The 17,341-nt window shown below is 39.4% G+C and overlaps 1 long non-coding RNA gene across 1 annotated transcript; it reads left to right on the top strand.

Moving 5' to 3' along the window:
- Window positions 1-850: 850 nt before the first annotated feature.
- LOC124292034 lies at window positions 851-15,065 on the top strand. Its single transcript, XR_006902345.1, has 3 exons — window positions 851-863; window positions 1,724-1,726; window positions 14,937-15,065. It is a non-coding gene; the product is annotated as an uncharacterized LOC124292034 (long non-coding RNA).
- The last annotated feature ends 2,276 nt before the right edge of the window (window positions 15,066-17,341 follow it).

The raw sequence follows: 17,341 nt of genomic DNA, 5'->3' as shown, positions 1-17,341 counted from the left end.
GACACAGACACACATTTTCACACACACACACACACACACACACACACACACACACACACACACATTCTCACACACACACACACACACACTCACACACACAGAGACACACACACACACACACACACACACAGAGGTCACACACCACTCAATGTAGAAAAGGGTACAAGAAACAAACAAACACTAGTGGTACATCTGTTGAAGATGTCCTTAACATCATAATAACTTGGCTATGCCTGTGACTTGCATCACTTCAGTCTTTCCTCTTTGGGTGTTGGAGTAGCCTAGCGGTTAAAGCATTCGCTCGTCACTCCAAAGACCCGGTCCGATTTCCAAATGGGTACAATGTGTGAGGCCCAATTCTATTGCCCCCCTCCGTGATATTGCTGGAATATTGCTAAAGGAAGCGTAAAAGTAAACTCACTCACTCCGCCTTTCCTCACGCATTAGGCCTAGAAGTCGTGATACAACTGGAACACTGTTCAAAGCAGCGTTTAGCCCATCTTATTTGTTCATTCACTACTATTCACAGTGCCTAGTATGATGTGTCTGTTCCCCTGTCACTCTAACCAGGTTTTACGCCGCTTTTAGCAATATTCCAGCAATATCACGGCGGGGGACACCAGAAATGGGCTTCACACATTGTACCCATATGGGGATTCGAACCCGGGTCTTCGGCGTGACGAGCCAACGCTATAACCACTAGGCTACCCTACCACTCCTAACCATAAAAGAACACCGTGTAAGTTAACAACGAAACTGCTCATGCGTTCAATGGGAGAATTCTTGTTGTATGCGTTACCCCTCAAAAGATTAAACAATGTTATTAAATCTGAACAAAACGATTAGGGCATCATTTGTTTTACGTGTTTTACGTAGCCACCAAATTCTGAACATGGGTCGGTCGGTCGGTCGGGGAAAAAAAACTAAAAAAAATTAATAAAGACAAAATTATCTGAAGAATGTTCTTCATTCTCATTTATTGTAATTCTTATCACAATTTCTCGCGTTCTTTGGACTTGTGGCGGGGTTGTTGGAATGAAAAAAAAAGTGTTTTTTTTATAGGGGGTCGGGGGTTCTAAACCTAGAAGGCTCGGGCGGGCGATGACAAGCACAAAAAAATAATAAAAATGCTGCCCTTAAATAACTCATATGCAACAGTAGGAATACCACAGTGAACAAGACTCACAAAAGTAGTATATCAGGTAAAGAGTAAGTGAGGTTTTTTTGCGCCGCACTCAGCAATATTCCAGCAACATGTATATGGCGGCGGTCTGTAAATAATCGAATGAGTGAGTGAGTGAGTTAATATTTAACGTCACATCGACGATATCTCAGCCATATCGTGACAAGAACAATTTATACAATGAAAAGTCAAAACATTTGGAGGATCGTGACGAGAACATATGTGACATTGAAATGGAATAGATGTATAGTATAGCAACCTGTCGACGAAGGACAGTAAAACAACTAGAATATAACAATAACAACTAAAACTAGTGTGGAAAATTAAAACTAATAGCACTATTTGGACAATATAATATAAAAACTGGCTATAGATCGCCAACAACTGAAGGTAGATCACCAAACTAGGGACCATGGGGACTTACAGTAATTTTGCTACCTGCATGGACCCTAGATGGATTTATATCATCCGTTCAGCCGCTTGCGATTGAAGTCAAATTTAGCCAAACTTAAAATGACAAAAATACTACATTTAAAACAGCTGGTAAATTTAAATTTCCTTTGAATGTTTCGGGACTTACTCAGGAGGAGAATAATTTTACGATACTTCAACCCCCTTTGAGGGTACAACCACTAACAATCTCAGTTACTAATCTAAACTACCAATAATAAAATATGTATCTATTTACAAATCAGTTAACAAGTCTAATTCTTTTAAAAATACAATAATTAGATGAGAACTTATAGTACTAAAAAGATCCTTCATAGTTTTGACTTTGAAATAGATATCCCTTGTGATAGGACATTCTTGACCGTGATTCTTTCATCATAAGGGATACAATACGGAGGATCCTCAGCTTTTAATAGGTACTCATGAGTATATCTTGTGTGGCCAATACGACATCGTCGTATGATGACCTCTTCAAATCAGGACTGACAACCCAAGTAGGTGTAACCGATAGTTGGTTTTATTGCATGTAATTTATTGATACCTACTTGGGTGTCCCACTTCTTTTGCCTCAGATCACGGATATAAGATCTAATAGCAGCTTTGTAATCAGAGTTTGGGATCAGAGGTGGTGTCACAGATTTGTTGAGTGTTGCCTTAGCAGCAAGATCGGCCATTGTGTTCCCAGAAATGCCAACGTGGCTGGGTAACCAACAAAAGACGATGTCGCATTGGCAAGTAACAAGCTCATTATACAATTCAATAATTTCTAATAAAAGTGGATGTTTACAAGAAAGATTTTTAATAGGCTGAAGACACGAAAGAGAATCGGAAAATATTATGTATTGTTTATATGTACGGTGTTTATTAATATATTTAAGAGCTGTTAATATGGCGTTAGCTTCTGCTGTGAAAATAGAGCTGTTATTTGGTAGTCGAGAATATATTGTTCTGGATCCAATGACAGTGGTACATGCCACCGCGCCACCATCCCTGGACCCATATGTAAATAAGGATTTGTATGTATTATATTTATTTTTTAATTGATTATATTCTTGTTTATATTGTAATTCATTAGTTACAGATTTCTTAAACTTTGTCAGAGTTAGGTCAACTTCAGGCCTCATAAGTTGCCAAGGAAGAGAAGAAAGAAGACAGGAAGGAGAAATATTTTCCAGCTGAATGCCAGCAGCAGAAATGAATGGTTTAATTCTCAAACCAAGAGGCGGAACAAGAGAAGGCTTTTTGTTGTACGGATCCTCATAAAGAGGATTAAAAACACAGTTAAATGCAGGATTTGACTCATTAGAATATAGTTTTGTTACATACTGCCAGAATAATTTTATACGGTGTTGTGTAAGAGATGGCTCATCGGCCTCGACGTAGAGACTGTCAACAGGAGAAGTTCTAAAGGACCCAAGACAAAGTCTTAGACCTTGGTGGTGGACAGAATCTAATAGTTTGAGGTTGCTTTTGCAGGCTCCACCATAAACGATGGAACCATAATCAAGTTTGGAACGTACCAGTGATCGATATAGATGTAGGAGGGGAGCTTGATCCCTTCCCTACTCAGAACTGGAAACGACTTTCAACAAGTCAAGTGCCTTCAGGCATTTAGTTTTAAAGGGATTTAATATGTGGTAGAAACGTTAAGTGTGAGTCAAAAATAATACACAAGAACTTGGCCTCCTTCACAACTTTGATGGGTGTGCCATTTAGAGATAGTTCAGGGTCTTTATGCGGTTTGTATTTACGGCAGAAATGTATACAATTAGTTTTGGATTGAGAAAATTTAAAGCCCTTTTCAAGACACCATTTATTTATCTTGTTTAAACACAACTGCAGTTGCCGTTCAATAGTATGCATATTTTTACCACGATAGGAAATATCCCGTGTGTATAGCAGTAAACCGTTGTAAGTCGGGCTGCATGGATAACTGCTTTCTCCATACTGACGTCTCTCTGGTAAACACTGCTTTATTACATATAGTTTTCCACTCATATTTTGATGGAAACAATCCATTATCTATGTAATGAAGCAGATATTCATACAGTTCATACTTCGCACATATAGTAATCAAGTCATGAATAACAGAGTTTTTGTTGAAGTTACCACTTAAGAACAGTCCACATCTGAAATAAAACAGTAGCTTGATCATTTGGGTTGAGCTTGCTCGACATATTCTGCCGAGGTAGCTCAATTTCCTTTTGTCAATCGTGGCCTCCATACAGCAGAGTCCGAGAGTCTGTGTGGTAGCAGCAGTTGGAGACCGCACATGGAATCCTTGAATGATTCGTGCAAAGTATCTCTGCAACCTCTCTAATTCTTCTATTTCTGGTCTTGTGATGTTAGCCCACAGTTCGCATGAATACAGGGCACTTGCTAAGATAATACGCTGCCAGGTCTTAGCACAGAATACTGGGTTCAACCCTCCTGCGCTAAGACCAACGTCTTTGAGAGATGCTGTTATCCGTCTAGCAGAAGAACAGGCTCGACTCGTTCACTCACTTTGGCTTTTGGTATGAACTAAAGATCCTGCGTATATTGTACTATTTATTACAGGCACGTGGATGTTATTCAGTTTAAAGTAAGGTTCCTTGATATACTTCTCTCCGCCCTTGAACACAAGAACGCAACTCTTGGCTGGATTGTAGCACAACCTCCACAGACACGAGTAATCATGTACATTGTTGAGTGAAACCTGCAGTCCATGATTAGTTGTACTTATCAGGGTCGTGTCGTCTGCTAGCACCACTGAAGGCATATGATGTTGTCCAATCAACGCTCCCCGTTTAAAGTTGTCGAGTTGTGTGATCAGATCATTGATGTAAAGGAGGAACATCCATGCAGACAACACTCTTCCTTGCCCCACTCCTTGTCTGATTGGGAAAGTACAACTCGTGATGCCGTTGTATTGAACACAAGCAGACGCTCCTTTGTACGAGTGTCTAATCAAATGCCACGCCCGTCCGTTAGCGCCCATATCAAACAATGTGAATAAAAGTCCATTATGCCAAATCCTGTCGAATGCCTTTTCATTGTCCAAGAATCCAACATAAATATTCGATTCTCTCTCCATGTAATACGCTATTGTCTCTTTCAGTATGTGAACAGCTATGGTTGCCCAGTGTTCTTTTCTAAATCCACACTGAAGTTTGTTTGGAAATTCAGGATTAGTTACTTGTACATGATTTTCAACTTTGTCTAACAATATCTTTTCAAACAGTTTAATGAAGGCTGAAGTTAACGTGATCCCCCTATAACTTGCTGGGTCAGTCTTGTCCCTGTTACCTTTATATAACGGGAGAATAGTTCCTATCCGCATTGACTTGGGTATGTAACACATCTCAATTATGAGGTTAAACAGCGAGCCAGATGACCATACAGACATGGACCTGCAAATCGGATATGTTCATTAGTAATAAGGTCTGGTCCTGGCGCTTTCTTCAACTTTAGTGATTTCACTACAGTTTGAGTGTCAGATATAGAGACACCATTTTCCAATATTGGGTCACACGATGGGACATCAGAACGTTCTATCTCTTCGACCGCATTGTTCATAGATTCAAAATGGTCAGCATCGAAGTTTTTGCTTTTGTATGGCGAAAGTAGGTCACAGTAATACTCCGACCACAGGTCGCATACTTCAGAGGGAGTAGAGGCACATTTATCTTTATACTTAATGCTGCTCTGTACATTTGATGCAACTCTCCTTCTCTGTTTCTTAACAGTTCTGTAAAACTCGGCAATATCAACTTCACTAGCTGTGTTAATTTCAACATATTTCTCTCTGTTCCATTTTCGCTCCGCTTTCCTCATCTGTTGTCTGAACTCTCTCTTTGAGTCTTGATAGTCTATGTAAGACTATTCTTGTCTTGGTTTCCCCTTGGATACCCAGTGGCGCTTTGCTTGTATCATCTGGAAGTGGTAATAGTCCAGGTTTGATCCTTTCAAGTAGGGTTTAAGGTATAGTTTTACACACCACGGGGTATATAGGCAGCTACTGCTGAGTGTAGACATGTTGTGATGGTATCCGGATAGTTGTCAATAACAGTATCCGACCCAACTGTATAGCCACTTTAGACTCATACATCTTTACATCTGTCGTGTTGGCCTTACTCCACTTGAGAGAACTACATTTCCATGATTTTGTTCCAGTGAGAAATGAATCATTCATAAATGTGACCATCACTGGAACATGATCGGATACATCATATTGAATAGTGTAATTGGTGACGGTCTCTAGCAGTGATGACTGTATCGATTCTGGAATGAAGATGTAGCTTACAGTTGAACTCTGTGTGTTAGATTTGTTTCGCCATGTTGATGGTATATTGTTCATATCCTGGTATGTTGGAATCATATTGCGATCTGATAGATACCTTTTCAATAACACTGAACGTCGTGAATTCGGCTTGTTGAAAATGTCCGTATTCAAATCTCCACACAATAGCGTTACACCAGTGTAAGGGAGCTCATCCACAGTGTCGAATATGCATTTTACACTATCTTCATACGTTTCATAACTCTAGTTTGAAAAGGGTAGATGTGCACAAACAAGAGACAGATCAACACAATACCTTGGACATGGGCGTTTGAGAATTTATTTTGGATACATAATTTTGCTAAGATTGGCGTTTATTCTGTTTAAAGGAACGCCGCGCTTTCGCATTTAACATTTTAAATTTATTTAAATTATGCACCATAGGATGGCGACGGAAATAATGTTCTGCTTTTTTCCTTGCCTTCCTAGCTTGTTTGCACTCATCGTTGAACCATGGTTTTCGGATATGTGGATTTGCAGAGGACTGTGGTATACATTCAGACAGACAGATTTATTCAATAAAGAGGCCTTGGGCCTATGATACATGCTTTCTTGGTGATATCTATAATAATTTGGGTGAGAATATAGCTGCAGAGCAGGCACAGGTATGCAAATTTGTAATAAATATTATATTATATGGACAACAAGTGGGTGAGAATATAGCTGCAGAGCAGGCATAGGTATGCAAATTTGTAACAATTATCATATGGACAACAAAATGCATTTATAAATTGTTGGTTTTAAATGATGAGCCTTACTGTGTACCAGAAATAACTGAAGGGCTAAATGCTTTGGGTTAATAGTATTGAGTCAAAGTTTCCATACTTTGTATAAACACATACGTATACTATGCATGGATAGAGACAATACAGTGTACCAGTAATATCTGCAAGACTAACTGCTTATGAATTAATAGTGTTGGCTCTCAGTTTACATACTTCATATGAATACAAACGCATGCTAAGCAGGGTAGAGACATCTCTAAGAGACACCAGCAATAATTGTAGGGCTAAGTACTTGTGGGTTAGTAGTGAACATTCATCAGCTATGGTATTCAGTTCATCAGAAAAACAGTTGATAGCATCAAGAACGTCAATAAAAAGTTCAGGTTTCAGTTTTGTAGCACACAGTGTTTTATATAAAGCCCAGTTAGCCTTCTTAAAATTCCGCCTTGATGATGGAGGTACATCAGATGGAGTTACAGGTTTTAGTATAGTAGGAAAATGGTCACTTCCACAGAGGTCATCGAGGACTGACCATTCAAATTCATTTAGCGCCACCTAGGAGTTGAAGGGGTCGCACGCATACGAGTCGAGCTCCGCGAAATCTTGCACTAGCTAACGAAGATAGTGAGCAGCACAGCAACTTGCACACAGCAGCACAGAGCGGTTTAATATCTGGGCCTAGAAGTAAGATATGGGATGTGATAATGTAGCATTTAGAGCCAGAATTGGCTGCTTCCAGTTAGTTTTTATCACATTCATGTCCAAACGTGCGCGACAAGCCGCCAAGCGTGTCCACGTGCTGCACGTGCCGACAGGAGCACACACCTGTATCAAGCTAAGTTTGCTGCTGTCTCTACTACTGCTCCTGTGCAACGATGTGGAGACAAATCCCGGTCCACCTAAAACACGACAAACGACGATAGAGGGAGAGGTATGTTCATACGAACTATTAAAAGAATTTAAGGAGATGAGGATGGAAATGAATGAAAACTTCATGAAACTAAATAACAAAATTGAACGTCTTGAACAGGAAATGCTATCTATATCTGAGGAGAATTACCAAATGAAATCAACTATCACGTCACTTACTAATAAATTAGAATATTTGGAAAATATCTCGAAGCAAAACAATCTCATTTTCTACAATCTGGAAGAAACATCAGGTGAATCAAACGAGGATACTGAAAAGAAAGTAATTGAACTGTTACATGATATTATGCACATGACTGATATCACAGAGCTTGACCGTGTTACCCGCCTCCCATCCCGGGCTCTTGGAGCCAGGCCAGTTCTCGTCACCTGCAGGAATCTGAAAGAGAGGAATAGCATCCTCCAGGCAACCAAGCATCTCAAGGGCCACGGCGTGTCTGTATCCCAGGACTTCACACAGAGAGTACGGGCTGCCAGGAAAATCCTGAAAAGTTACATGATTGATGCAAAAAAAAAGAAGGTAAATTTGCAACTCTTAAATCAGACAAGCTACAAATTGAAAATAAACTTTATCGTCTTAATGAAACTCAAGACAATATCGTCCTGATCAAAACCTTCAAGCCTAGAACAGGGATTGCAGACCCGAACTCTACCCATTAGGGGTGTGGCCAAGGCCCAGGGGATACCACATGCAAGTGTCTATTCTGGAATATAGAGGGCATCAAAAACAAGTTTGGTAAATCGATATTTACTAGCTGTTGGAAAAATTATGATATCATCTCCTTAGTTGAAACCTGGTCCAATCCCTCTGACGTCTTTTCCTTTCCTGGCTACACTATCTACAACACAACACGACAGAAACAGGAACAAGCATTCAGGAACTCCGGTGGCATTGTAATCATGGTATCGGACACGATTTCAAAGTTTGTTTCCTTCATACCCAGCTGTAGTGAAAACATTTCCTGGCTTCATATAAAGCCTCCTAATCAGGCTCTAACATTATATTTCGGTGTTGTGTATTACTCTCCAGTTAATTCTAGCAGATATGCTGATGAGGCAGTGTTTGATATACTTGAGGAAGAAATCAGCAATTTCCGGTCTTCAGATCCACTTTGCAGAGTTATAGTCCAGGGCGATCTCAATGCACGGACAGGCGATGGTTCATACAAAGACTATATCTACAACGATGACCCAACACATCTGCCTATAGACGAGGACATCAACTATGTCCCTGACGACGACATCCCACAACGGGTATCCCAGGATGCTGTTATCAATAGACGTGGCCACGCCCTCCTAGACTTCTGTATCAACACTGGGCTTAGAATATGCAATGGTAGGTTCTTTAAAGATAGCAATATTGGAAAAATTACATGTTTTGCTAATAGTGGCCAGAGTGTCGTGGATTATGTTTTATGCTCTGATAATGCCTTTTCATTGTTCAATGATTTTGAAATATCTGAAGAAGTAGAATTGACTCATTTACCAGTGACATTCTCATTGCTGTTTGATATGGGTGTAAACACTACCACTAAGTTGTATAATCTAACACCAAAGATCAAATTCTCTTTAAAGGGAGAATCTCTGTCTGAATACGCTACTAATTGGCAATCATTAGAGCCAAATGTTATGGAAATTTTTAATAGCCATATTGAAAACAATGATATCAACAGTGCTTCCTCTTTGTTTCATGCCACTGTCGAGTCATGCGCCGAACACTGTAAGCAACGCCAACTGGTCGGATCACATATACACAAGGGAGACAACTGGTACGATGATGAATGCCTTGCAGCACGAAATGTAGCTCGACGCTTACTCCGTGCCTTCCATGCCAGTAACGGTTCTTGTGACCGACAACGGTACATCGATTCGTGGTCCTCCTATAAACAGCTATGTGCATCTAAGCAGTCAGCATCTTTGGCAGACTTTACTGATAAACTATGCAGTGCACTATGTACTAAAGATAATAAATTGTTTTGGAAAACTGTCAAACCTAAATCACAATTTACAAAAAATAAGATAAAACCTATAGACTGGAACTTACACTTTCATGATCTCTTCCAAGGTCTGCATTTCTCAGTGGAGTATGAGGAATTCTATAATGAGGTGAATCAATTTGTTTTGTCTATCAGTGAAGAATTTATTGAACAATCTGCAAATTATGATGATCTAGACAACGAAATAAGTTATCAGGAAATTGTAGATGCCATAAACAGTATGCAATGTGGCAAATCCCCAGGTATAAGTGGTATTGCTATTGAATTCTTCAAAAGCGCCCCAAGAGAATGCATAGACATGTTGAAATCTTTATTTAACGGTGTCCTATCTACGGGTATCTATCCGACTGAGTGGACAGTAGGAGTAATTATTCCTATTTTCAAGAAGGGTAATGTCAATGATCCAGCCAACTACCGGCCTATAACCTTACTTGAAGTATCTGGCAAAATATTTTCAAAAATTATAAGTACTAGACTAACTCTCTGGGCTGAGCGGGAAAGTTTCCTTGCCCCAGAACAGGCAGGCTTTAGACATGGATTCCAAACCCATGATAATATATTTATATTGAATTCGATCGTTCAAAGATACCTCTCTCTGTATAAAGGAAGATTATACTGTGCTTTTATTGACTTGAAAGCTGCGTTTGATTCGGTTGACAGGAACAGTCTCTTCTATAAACTGTGGTTGGGAAATGTTAAAGGGGAAATTATTCAGATTATTGAAAAACATGTACACATCTGTAAGATCATGTGTCTCTACAAATGAAGGATATACAGCATTTTTTGAGTGCCAAAATGGCGTCCGCCAGGGTTGCCAACTATCCCCTTTCTTGTTCTCATTTTTTGTAAATGATATTGTAGAGAGCCTAGCATTAGATAACCAGAGGGGTGTGAATCTGGAACTAATTGAATTGTTTATATTACTATTTGCTGACGACATTGTAATCTTTGACTTTTCTGTTGGTGGTCTCCAAAAAGAGATTAGACAAATTAGTTGGTTATTGTGACCGTTGGAAACTAAAAATCAATGTAGCAAAGAGTAAAATTATTGTGTTTAGAAAGGGTGGCAGACTTAAGAAATGCGAACGATTTTATCTAAAAAATAATGTTATTGATACTGTCTCATCCTATAAGTACTTAGGGGTTCATTTATCCAGCTCAGGCTCGTGGTATATAACTCAAAAACCCTCATAGAACAAGCATGGAAAGTTCTTGGTATACTCAGATCATCAATACCTAATTTCTCAAATCTCCCCATTCATGTTTTGTTCAAAATATTTGATGTTAAAATTCTCCCAATCTTACTGTATGGCAGCGAAGTATGGGGATTTCACACAGCACCTAATGTTATTAATATCCATGACCAATTTTGCAAACAAGTTCTCAATCTTCCAAGAAGCACCCCGAATATATTCGCTCATGCCGAGCTTGGTAGACACTCCCTTAAAGTTAATATTTACTGTAAAATTATTAAATATTGGATAAGACTGGTATCTCAAGCTGATAATGTTATTTTAAAGAAAGTGTATGAATATCAATATCGAACTGCAGAGAAAGGACGCCCATGTTGGGCACTAAGTGTAAAAAGACTTCTAAATCAATATGGTTTTGGATATGCCTGGTTTTACCAGAATGTTGGGAATGTCACTACTTTCATATCTCTGTTCAAACAAAGATGTATTGACGTTCATAACCAATCATGGAAAGGTGATATGCTGTGTTTTTCTAAACTTGATTTTCTGAGTAATATCAAAAACAAAGTTTGCTTAGAGTTCTACATTAATCACGTTCAATGCAAAGTATTTCGTATTGCCTTAAGTAGAATTAGAAGCTCCAGTCATATGTTAATGATTGAATATGGTAGACGCCTTGGTCTAAAGCGAAATGAACGCTTGTGTCCATTGTGTATTATTCCTACTGTAGAAAGCGAATTTCATTTTTGCCTAGAATGTCCATTTTATAATAATCTTAAAGAAATGACAATTCCAAATTATTATTACAATTTCCCGTCACAACAGAAACTGTCTCAGTTGTTCACGACGAAGAATATACTTCTTATTAATAATCTTGGAAAATTTGTGTATCTAGCTTTAAAGAAGCGTAATGCATTCTTGAGTGTATAGTACCCCTACAGCCTCTTGTATCTGCTGATTAGCACTTGTGCTAATATTGAATATTTTATGGCGCTTGTTAGACCTTGCACTTTGTACATTTGTATAATGGGCCTGTGGCCCCTTTACTTGAATAAACCTCTCTCTCTCTCTCTCTCTCTCATTTAGTAGTTCTGAATTTGTGACTGACAAGTCGAGAGCAGAATATGTTCCTGTGCCAGGGTGTAAATATGTGTTGGAACCATCATTATAAATACATAAATCATTATCTGAACAAAACTCCTCTAGTAATTTACCTTTAGCGTTTGTATTTGCACTACCCCAGAGTGGGTTGTGCCCATTTAAATCTCCCATAATAATACGGGACTTAGGGAGTTGGTCATATAGAGCTTGAAGATCGGTTTTGGGAAACGTTGAAGACGGAGATATATAGAGAGAGCATAAACGCAACGTCCAAAGTTAGTCGCACTGCAACAGCCTGAAGATTAGTAGTGTAACAGGGCTATGGATAACGTTCTGTTTGACTAGGATGGAAGATCCTCCAGTGGCCCTGTCACCCAGAGGTGAAAAACAATGGTATTCATTGAAAGAACGCAGGATAAAAGAATCTGTCTGTTTTAAATAGGTCTCCTGCAGACAGAACGCTGATGGTGTTAAAACCTGGACTAAAAGTTGTAATTCACTGAATTTAGTCCTCAGTCCTCTACAATTCCACTGTATAATATGATTGTGATAAACTATCTTTTGGGAGGATTTATTGGGAAACTTCCCCGTACTTTTTTGATGGGCGACAAGCTGTGCGCCCTAGAACGGACAGTTTCGGATTCATCCATGTCCTCAAGGGAACCATATTTGTTGTATAAGTTGATTTGATTTTCTGACCCTTTTGGGGCTCTGCCACTGAGTTTTTTCAAAGAATCTGGCTTCTTACTTTTGTCTTTAAGGGGCTGTGTAGACTTTGATGTCGACTTAGATGATGCGTCAAGATAAGAGGTTGTTTCACATTGGCTTTGAGACGTAGGAACTGATTCTGTTGTTTGGGTAGATATTGCAGGTGAGAATATCAGAGGTGATTCGGATTTAACCCAGGTCAAGTTTGTCTGACAGCATGCAGATAGATGGTGATAGAAGCATAGCTCTCCTTATGCTCTGAGCTTTGAACTAGTTTTTGGCATCGGCAAAACTAATGTTTTGGGTAAATTTGATTCTATTTATCTCCATTTGATGTTTCCAAACAGGACAGTTTTAGAGTAAGATGGATGATCCCTTCACAGTTGGTACATTTTTGACATTACTGTCACAATCTTCTGTTATATGTATCTTTTCACCACAGTGAGCACATACAACAGACAATGTGCAAGTATTTACGCCATGACCGAACTTTTGACATTTGAAGCACCTTAGAGGGTTCGGAATGTACGTGTCAACATTGATGTTACAATATCCTGCGATATTTTGGAGCATTTGGTGACGAAAATGAAAACAGGTAGGTATTTGTTTTTATAACAGCATCGTTTTTCCGGGTTGTGAAACGTTTGACATAGAGTGCGCCTTGATCTTTCATCTCAGAGACGATGTCAACTTCCGACATATCAGCAAACAATCGATCACGGTCTCTGATGATTCCCTTGCTCGTGTTTAATGTTTTATGAGCCGTGACGGTGATTCTGTACTCATAAGGTTGGTGGCTTGTTGCCTTTTCCCACACTCAACCAACAGAGCACCGAACCGTAAACGTTTAATATTCTTGACATCACCAGCAATGCCCTGTATACCCTTAGATATGGCAAAAGGGTTCAACTTCAATGGAGTCTTGTCAACAGTTTCAATAACAAGAAATCGTGGCCAGTATTCAATGGACATGGACATTCTTTTATCATTATCAACTGGATCAGTGTCTAGTGGACGTTTCTTTTTTTAGGGTGGTTTCGTAAGCCATGGTTAATTTTTCAAAGTTCGTCATCCGAGCTCCCCACCAACCACGGAGTATCACAAGGACAATGCTAAAAACAAGCGGATCTCCGACTTGCAGGACCAAGGATACCCGGATGATATACTCCAGCAGAAAAATTAAAAGATTAATGATTCCACCAGATTGGCCCATGAGCCACCGCCTTCTGGGCATACGACTCTAGGCAAAAAAATACATGAAACTGTATATTTAAAATTTGTGTTAAAAAATTCGCCAAGACTTAAAAATACCATGGAATAATTCTCAAACATTTTGTGCAATAGTGCATAGATGTAGCACAGGGCTTGGCGTGACCAGCCCATTGATAGAACCGGGCCAGTTCTCCCACCCGTCTAGGTGAAGTCAGGGGCGAAGTGGTGTGTTGAGCAAAGGAACACTGTACCTGGAACCAGTGCCCTCAACCACCAGACTCCTTCCTCCACCGGCAGAGGGCGCATCCCACGGCAAACGGGTTGGTGGACCAAATATACCCCCGGGTCCACAACGGGGGGTTGAAGAGCGCTTAGCGTTACCCAGCACCCACCACGAGGAGGTGGCTCTTCACGGGTGCCGTAAATAATCGAGTCCGGGCCAGACAAGCCATTGATCAACACTTTTAGCATCGACCTACGCAATTGCGATACGATGACATGTGTCAACCAAGTCAGCGAGCCTGACCACCCGATCCCGTTAGTCGCCTCTTTGAGCAAGCAAGGGTTACTGAAGATCAATTTAACCAGGATCTTTACTGGTCTGTCAGTAAAAGAAACAACAAAGTGAGGTGAATCGCCAAATGCACCAACCATCAAAAGGTCGATGCAAACATGATGCATCACTTGTATCAATACAATTACCGTGTCAGATGTTATTCTTGTTGCATAACTTCTACCGAGTGTATATACTATTCAAAAAGGAAAGAAACGCAGAACACAGACACATGTATAACTCGTCCACAAATAGACTTTTAGTACGTGAACTTTTACATCAGTTTAGAAGAAGGAAATGTCTATACAACCAAGTGGATAAATTTAGATAACGGAGACGTTGAGCGCAATGGTGACGACGTAGCACGGTCCCGACGTCGGATCTCCTGGCTCTCCAATCTCTCTCAACCTGTTCCGTACAGTCTGACCGGATATCCTCCGAAGTCTGCACCCTGGCTGCTGTGCTCTCACCCGTGGCAGTACAATCACGCAAATGTACTACCCGGATGTACCGATCTTGGGCTGCAGTGGTGACTCGAGGTCTGCCTGTACGTGGATGGTCAGTTTGGTTGTAACGAGGTGCAAGCCGTGATATCGTGCTCAGACTAACATTCAGACGCCTGGCAACAGAAGATTGGTAATCTCCAGCGTGGATTCTTTCAATGACAATGTTCCGTGCCGCAGCGTCAAGATGTGGTGTAGTGATTTGACCTTGAAACTCCTTCAAAACGAATGACGATTTCCGAAAGTAATCTGGATGTTTTTTGCCAGACAGTGCATGCTTTTTTCATCCTTGTAAAAAATCTCATCAAAATCAAACATTGCTATTTTACTTGTGCAATTGTGTAAAATCACGTTATCAACACTTTTGTTACATATTTTGACGATTGTATGAACACAGCAGGTAATTAATAGATTTAAAAAAATACAAAACGCATATGCGTTTCTTTATTTCGATAGTATACTTCGGCATAACTATACTACCCATCAAAAGTTTAGACTCACTAGTGTAAATGTAGCCACGTATTTCAGTCAACTGTTCTAAACTAGATTTTGCAAAATATTCCATACTGTTTAAAGGTATTGTTTACACATGAACTGATGTATTGTAAAACAAATTCGTAACGTTGAAAAGATGATTGTCATGACTTCAATAAATGATGAAACTTGAAAATTGGCGAACTCTCAACAAAACTTTACATCAAAATGCAGCTGTTCACATGCCCGATATTTGAACATTCTTTACAGCATTTTGATGCATGAACCTTGTGCAATTCATCTGCATAAGATTTGCAGTTGGTTACCCTAAGTTAGTAGAGAACTTCATCTTCGATGTAACTATATATACCTCCATAACATATAGTGAGTGCTTTAGTGAGTCTAAACTTTTGATAGATAGTATATCTCAATATGTCTCGTAATGAGCACTTAGATACAACTCTTTTGCCACCCTTAATGTCACTAATTGGTATGTTAATTTTATATCCTGTGTGGTATAATACCCTGTTTGCTATGCAATGATGTTGTCAGATATACTTCATCGGATATGTTTAGAGTAATTTGGGAAAAACAACAAAAAAGCCATTTGAAACTTTCATACCTGAGTGTATGATTAAGTTTAATGTGTATGTAAAAGAACGCCATTTAACTAACTCAAGCTGACTGTTTATCAGGAAAGACGTCCAGCGAATAGCTGGAAAAGTGCTGATACGGCGAAAATCAATACATATTGATTCATTCGGCATTTGTTATATATAAAGGCCGTCCGCTGCTCCTCTGTGAATACAGCAAGATGGCACTGCTACGTTTACGTGACTTCGGGAACCTGTTTCTGATCTTAGCACTGTACTTGATGTTTGCATTTTGCAGTTCGACACAACGTGATCGGGAAGCAGGTCGCTATATCACTACTACGAATATTGGCATAAAAGTGTGTCAAGCTCGATGTGTTGAGCAAGGTGGTTGTGTGAGTTTTGAATACAATTTCAAAAGCTTAATCTGTCGACTACCAAGATGTAATACAAATATTACGAAGGAATCTGGATCTAGGTTTTTCCTTAAGGATCAGACGCAAGTAAGTAATAATTGGTCAGCCTTTAGTAGCCTTTAGTAATCCAATCACTGACTAGACATTTTAACAGTGACAAGTCACATTTTATCAGACGTGTTATGATTGATATTTGACACTAATCTGGTCCCCGTGTAACAAGATAGCACAAACAAGGGAACATTGTGCCTTCGTTTCATTTACACCAGCTACACCTCCTTGTTTTTTAGTAGTAGTGGTTTGTGCATTGGTTATCTCTTAATCTGCCATGTATACCCGTTGAAGCAATGTTATATAAGAGTTCACAAGCAGCCCGTGCAAACCATGGTTATCACTGCTTGCACACGGGGGCCGAAGCTACTACATGTAACTTGTTAGATTTGTTTTCCAAAGAGTCACTTTCAGTGTAAATTAACCTGATTTATGCGCTAAAGTACTGTAATGTAAAGTGCACGGCTCCTTTTCTATTTTTTATAACACCATAGTAATCGCTAATTATACTTTGAACTTTGTTGCGGGTACGGGTTGACCACCCAAACGACAGCTTCCGATGAAGCATGTTTTATTATTTGTTGGTTTCTTATTAACTATAATTCCACTACGTTTTGTTAACCTGTGAAAAATACACAAATTCTGGAAGTCATCAAAATGTCAGCATCTCAAGCTTTACCATCTTATTCATATCATATCAATTGCGAATCATGAATAATAAATAATGGGTTTCGAAAGAGTCAAAAAAAAAATCCATGAATTGTAGAGGCATTGGCGATAGTCTTAAGAGAAAACAAGTATTTAGATTTCTCAAAAAGAAAAAGCGTCCATATATTGTTTTACAAGATGTTCATTTTACAAAACAACAAGAGCAGTTTATCAAACAACAATGGGGTTACTCGGAATGTTATTTTAACTCATTCAAATCAAA

This window comes from Haliotis rubra, unplaced genomic scaffold (genome assembly GCF_003918875.1).
Source record: "Haliotis rubra isolate DU_JTF1 unplaced genomic scaffold, ASM391887v1 Scf505, whole genome shotgun sequence".
Taxonomy (NCBI): Eukaryota; Metazoa; Mollusca; class Gastropoda; order Lepetellida; family Haliotidae; genus Haliotis; species Haliotis rubra.
This window is presented reverse-complemented; position numbering and strand designations above follow the sequence as displayed.